The 6,407-nt window shown below is 36.8% G+C and overlaps 1 long non-coding RNA gene across 1 annotated transcript; it reads right to left on the minus strand.

Annotated features, from left to right (window-relative positions):
* Nucleotides 1-570: 570 nt before the first annotated feature.
* On the minus strand, nucleotides 571-5,792 carry LOC141598232 (uncharacterized). The gene is made up of 4 exons (XR_012523391.1): nucleotides 5,622-5,792; nucleotides 1,047-1,255; nucleotides 827-953; nucleotides 571-655 (listed from the first exon to the last, which is right to left on the minus strand). It is a non-coding gene; the product is annotated as an uncharacterized LOC141598232 (long non-coding RNA).
* Between the last annotated feature and the right edge of the window lie 615 nt (nucleotides 5,793-6,407).

Genomic DNA, 6,407 nt, shown 5'->3' on the forward strand with positions numbered 1-6,407 from the left:
TAATATGGTAACCACCTTATATAAGACATTTTAAAAGAGAATAAATTAACAAAAATAAAGTGTTAGGGAAAACTTACATATAATTGCTTGTCTTTTGGCTTAGTCCAAGTTCTAACCCCTTTGTGGTCAACCCTGGAATGCGTGTCCAGAAATAGTTCCGGTACCGTCGCAATCGGCTGTGACTTCTTCTTTCCTCTCTGAATGAAAAAAAAACATACATGTTAGAAAATCAACAAAAAATCTAACATAAAATAAACATGTTGCATTGAAAACAAAAAAAAAAGTGTGAAATAATAGACAAACTTACACCCAACATACGATTCCAGAACGATCGTGAACCCGCGTAATGAGTAGGCTCGTTCACGGCGTCTTCCTTTCCTCCTCTTTTGTTGAGGGATGCTTGCTTAGACTTCTTCTGAAAAGCTTCACTTTTGGTATGCTTTATTAAGCCTTCATACTTGTCAACTGCAATTACACATATGAAATCATAACTAATAAGTTACTGATATTATTTATAATATAAGAGAGTATATGCTAATTAATACAAATAACAAAACAAGTTAATTAAATACCTTTCATGTGGTCTGGTTCCTTTGGGCGCCTAACTACCTTCCAAATCACGTCCCGATATCGTCGAGTACCGACGTCATTGTACCTGGTACGGACATTCTGTTCTTGAGACGGTGACCAAGCAAATGATAGCTACAAAAAAAAAAGCGACAAAATTTCATATTAGTATAAAATAAAAGTATAACCTTGGTTCTTAAAAAATTTATCAAAATTAATTATTTGGTTTCTAAAACAAAGAATTACAGAAAATATTTACCCGAAAGTTATTGAACCACGCCTCTCTTTGTGCATGAGAAGCTTGTGTCCACGATGTAGGAATTGGACCCACGAAATTAGTCTTCGTGCTTTTCGTGACACCTCGTATCACGCAATCGTCCATAAATCTGCATTTATTTTGAACATGTAAAATTACAAACAATTATTATTTTAAAAAAAAAAAAAAAAAAAATAGTAGACTAATAAAGAATAAAACTTACCATAATCCCGCCGGCTCAAGAATCATCCGATGATCCGAAGTGTACCGTATCGGCACCCGTGCTGGCTCGTCGGTAGCGTCAGTCTCCTCACCGTCACCGTCTGTCTGCATCGGATCCTCCTGCACAAACTCCTCCTCCTGCTCCGGACGCGTACTCTGTCCTCCTCCTGAGCCGCCTCCACGCTTCCTACCTCGACCTGCTCCAGCCATCTGCAGTAATACAAATAAAAATTAACACAAATAATGATAAATGAAAATTATACAGACTTCTAAATTTTAATAATTTACTCTTGAGGAATACAAAACTATACCAATTTAATCATCTTCATCTTCAAACCCCTCGTCCTCATCCTCATCCTCTTCCTCATCCTCATCATCGTCATCATCATCATCAGAATCATCTTCATCTCCAAACCCCTCGTCCTTCCTCCTTTTCTCCTCCTCCCTTCTCCTCCTCACCTCATCTTCCCCCCTCCTCTCCTCCTCTTCTTCCCTTCTCTCCTCCTCCTCCTGATCCTCCGCCTCATCCTCCCCGTGAGCTCTCTTCCACATCATAATATTCTTCCTCTTCCATGTCTTCACCATCTTTATTCTCATGCTCATAGTTGATTTCATCGGGTGGAGACAAAAGCGTTTCATTTGAAACGTTTTCTTCTTGAAAAAAGTTGTATCAACTTGTGACCGTGCCTTTGTCTTAAAGATTGCACACCACGCATTTTGATTTCTATCATTTGTTGTGCTTGGATAAGTAGCAAAATACACTTGATGAGCCTGATGTGCAAGTATAAATGGATCATACTTAGAGTATGTTCTAGTACGATTCACTTCTACAAGCTTGTATTGTTCATGTACTCTCATTCCAAACCTACAGAATTATCCTTCCAAATAACCTTGAATAAGACAGTTTTATAAGCTCGGTCACGTCCACTATAACTAATTTCAAAGATATCTTCAACTATACCATAGTATTCGTTGTCATCAAGAGAAGAAATAGTAACCCCCCAATTGCACCTAGCCTTACCTTTACCGTGGTTGAATGTTTGAAAATTAAACCCATTAACCGAGTATCGATTCCACGTTCTTACCATTTTTTAAGGACCAAAAGCCAAACTTCTTATCAAATCATCTTGAATATTCAACTCAATTACATGTTTCTGAAACCATGATGGAAATTGGTCCTCATGTTTGTCCCAAACATCATCCTTACTTATATTAGGATTCCTCTGAATGAAATCATTAACAAACTGTGTTTCGTATGACTCCAAGATGTCACAATTAGATAGCACGTAAAGGTGGGCACGATTATACTCCTTATCATCCAAATATCTTGTTTGTCCCTTTGATGAACACCCTTCATCATCTTGAGTTTGAAAAAATTCGGGTAAACTTCCGTCTACTTCATCCGGTTTCTCAACATTCAAGTTTTTTGCTTTGGTTTCTATATGTTTTTCAAAGTAAAGAGAACAAAAGTTTGCAATCTCTTCCGTTAAATAAGCATTGCATATAGAACCTTCCACCCTAGCTTTATTACCAATTTTTTTCTTCAAATGATTAAGAAACCTATAAAAGTTAATGATGAGTTTTATTAATAATAAAGTTAACATATAATAAATAGATTAGTTATTATTATTAATTTTAATTTAAAATTAGCTAGATTATCTTAATTACCTTTCAAATGGATACATCCACCTATATTGGACGGGTCCCCCAACTTTAGCTTCATATGGCAAATGAACCGGTAAATGCTCCATGGAGTTAAAAAATGCAGGAGGAAAGATCATTTCAAGCTTACACAATATCTGTGGTATTTGCTCTTCCAGACGAATCATGTCATCAACACATATTGAAGAGGCACATAAATCTCGGAAGAATTGACTAATCTCAACAACTGTATTCCAAACGTTTGTCGGCACGAAGTGTTTCAAAGCAACGGGTAATAATCGCTCCATGAATACATGACAATCATGACTTTTCAAGACTTGCAACTTCAGCTTCTTAAGATCAACACATCAACTAAAATCTGATGCATACCCATCAGGAAACTTCAAATTTTGTAACCACTCACACAATACTTTTCTCTTAGCTTTGTCGAGAGTGAAAATGGATGTTGACTTAGACCCGTCGCCGCGAATGTGTAATTTGGGACGATGACAAAATTTCTGCAAATCTTTTCTAGAAGCAATGCTATCACATTTTTCACCTTCTACATCCATGATCATGTCAATTAGTTGCTCAAAGAAATTCTTTTCTATGTGCATTACATCCAAATTATGTCTTATCAACATTGTCTTCCAATAAGGAAGGTCCCAAAGAATGCTTCTTTTAAACCAACCGTTTTTCTGCTTTTTCAATTCTTTAAATTCTTCCTGGTACCATCAATAGGGGATGGTAAATCACATACCGTCTTCCATATCTCATCCCCAGGCACTCGTTTCGGAGGGGCATCAAGCGCCTCTTTACCTTTTGTGAAAGCTTTCTTGTTCTCCCTATGTGGATTTCCCTCTCGTAAGAAGCATCTATGACAATCAAACCAGCTTATTTTCTTGCTATTGGGAAGGCAAAATGCTTTACTTTCCTCCATGCAACAAGGACATGCTTTTTGTCTTTGTGTAGACCACCCAGATAGCATACCATAGGCGGAAAAATCATTTATTGTCCACAAAAGGGAAGCTTTAAGTTGAAAATTTTGTTTTTTAGACACATCATAAGTTTCCACCCCAACTTCCCACAAATATTTCAACTTCTCCACCAATGGTTGTAAACAAACATCCAAATTACGTTTCGGGCTTTTTGGTCCGGGAACAATAAGTGACAAGAAGATAAATGGTCTTTTCATACATAACCAAGGTGGTAAATTGTATGGTGTGACCATAACGGGCCAACAAGAATACTTCCTCCCAAAATTACCGAAAGGATCAAATCCACCCGTACACAAGCCAAGTCGTACATTGCGGGGTTCCTTGGCAAAATCAGGATACATCTGATCAAATCGTTTCCATTCTTCCCCATCACTAGGATGACTCATCTTGCCCGGAGCACGTGGGTTTTCTTTGTGCCATCTCATTTGTTCGGCAATGTTTTTGGTGGCATAGATTCTTTGAAGTCTTGGTGCGAGAGGAAAGTAAAACAATTGGTTACATGCTATTGGTTTCTTACTCTTTTTGGCCCTCTTACTACCATTGCCTTTTTTCAACACCAAAACTGTATCTCCTTCACTTGTCTCATTTCTATCCGCCCCACAATCTTTACATTTGTCAAGCAAAGCATCATCTTTCCAAAATAACATACATCCTTCAGGACATGCATCAATCTTTTCATGCGGTAACTGAAGACCTTTAACTACTTTTTTGGTAGTATAGAAACTTCGGGTCATGATATTATCATCGGGGAAAGATTCCTCAAGGAACGAGGCAATGCCATCAACAGCAACAAATGGCATATTGAAGTCATATTTCAAGGTAATTAGCCTAGAAGCGGTTTGTAACAATGTCATTCTGCTTCCTTCATACAAGGGTTTTTCTGAGGCTTTTAACATGTCAAGAAAGGCTTTTGCTTGTGGGTGTGGCGGTTGTTCTTCAGAAATAGTTGTATGGTCATCACTATTAAAAATAGTGGAATCCATAGCATCAACAACCATCTCTCTATATGGGTTCTCATCATTTTGTATTTGTTGGGTGTGAGTTTGTTCATGAATTGGAGAATATGCTTCTCCATGTGAAATCCAATTGTAATAATTTGGCTTAAACCCGTTTATAATGAGATGTTCTTCTACTACAATGTCAAGTTGGTATTTCAGGTTTTTGGATTTGGCACAAGGGCACCTAAGTTTTTTGTCTACCAAGTCATATTCATCTTGTTGTTTAGCAAATTCAATAAACTCGCTAACACCCTTTATAAATCTAGCGGTAGGACGTCTTTTCTTATTGGAATGGTCTAATCTTCCTTCATACATCCATGAACGTTCCAATCTCTTCATTTTAATCTAAAAAAGACCCCAAAGTAATTTAAACATTTTTAAAAAATAACAATAATATTACATACAAAATTTAAACATTATACTCCACATTATACAATAAACATATGAAAACAATATATAAATATTGTCAATAAGTAATCCATCTTCGAATGGGCTCCTTATCACTCCAACCTAAACCCGTCAATGTACGTTTCAAGTCACTAGCAAACACACTTGTAATTTATTAATGAGGAAAAATTCGGCAAAATTCCCTTGATTCTCCAAATACACATATACATGTATTCGGAGAACATTAAAGGGATCGCCACCAAACTCATTCCTCATTAATAAATCACAAGTACGTGTTTACTACCTAAATGACTTGAAACGTACAAAGACAGTCCCAAAATGGAGACTATTCAAGAATTACTCCTAATGAGTAATTCTTGAACGGGTACTAAGTCAACATCAAATCAAACAACAACACAATCAAGTACTAAATTAATTAAGTCAATCAATAGCCCAATTCAACCACATAATAAAGGCTTCTATCCTAAAGTCCGTAACATAATTTGAACTAAAATTAGTAAATTTAAAAGGTAACTGGTAAGAGGAGGTTACCTAATCAAGTAAAAGCAAAAATGAAAAGAAAACAAGAAGCAACAGCTACCGCGTACGGTGGTGCCTAGCAGCGCGGTGACAACCCTGAAAAGAGAAAAGAAAAACAAAAATAACAAGGTTATTCTACCTCAATTCATCAATAACATGAATTATCAAACTAAATTTATCAAAATCAAGTCCTAAAGAAGGTTCTACTTAGCTAATAGCTAATTTCTCTTAAACCAACACCAAACACCACCCCACGACCCACCCCAACCACGCCCACCACAGCCGACCGCCGGCCGACCGCCACCCACCGAACCACCCCCACCCATAACCCTAAACCTAGACAAAAACCCCCTTAATCATTCCCTTTTAATTCAAACACAAATTAAACTAAATCTAACTACAAATTAAACTAAATCTAACTACAAATTAATCAAACATACTAACTACAAATAAATCTAACCAACTAACAACAAATTAATCAAACTAACTATAAATTAATCTAACAAATTAAACTAAATAAACTGAAATTAAACAAAAACAACTAACCTAATTAAAGAGGGTGGATGTGGCGGTGGAAATGGCGGTGGAAGGGTGGTTGTGTGGTGTTGTTGGTTGGTGTTGTCGCTTCGCCAAATCGCTCGTCCCCTTTTTTTTTTTTTTGTTTAGCAAAGAGTAAAGTAGGAGAGAGGGCGCTGAATGTATAAAAAAAATTGGCGACTGAATTTTTACATTTGGCGACTGAAAATCAGTCGCCAAATTTGGCGACTACCCTAATTTCAGTCGCCAAATGTAAAAAAT

This window comes from Silene latifolia, chromosome 1 (genome assembly GCF_048544455.1).
Source record: "Silene latifolia isolate original U9 population chromosome 1, ASM4854445v1, whole genome shotgun sequence".
NCBI lineage: Eukaryota > Viridiplantae > Streptophyta > Magnoliopsida > Caryophyllales > Caryophyllaceae > Silene > Silene latifolia.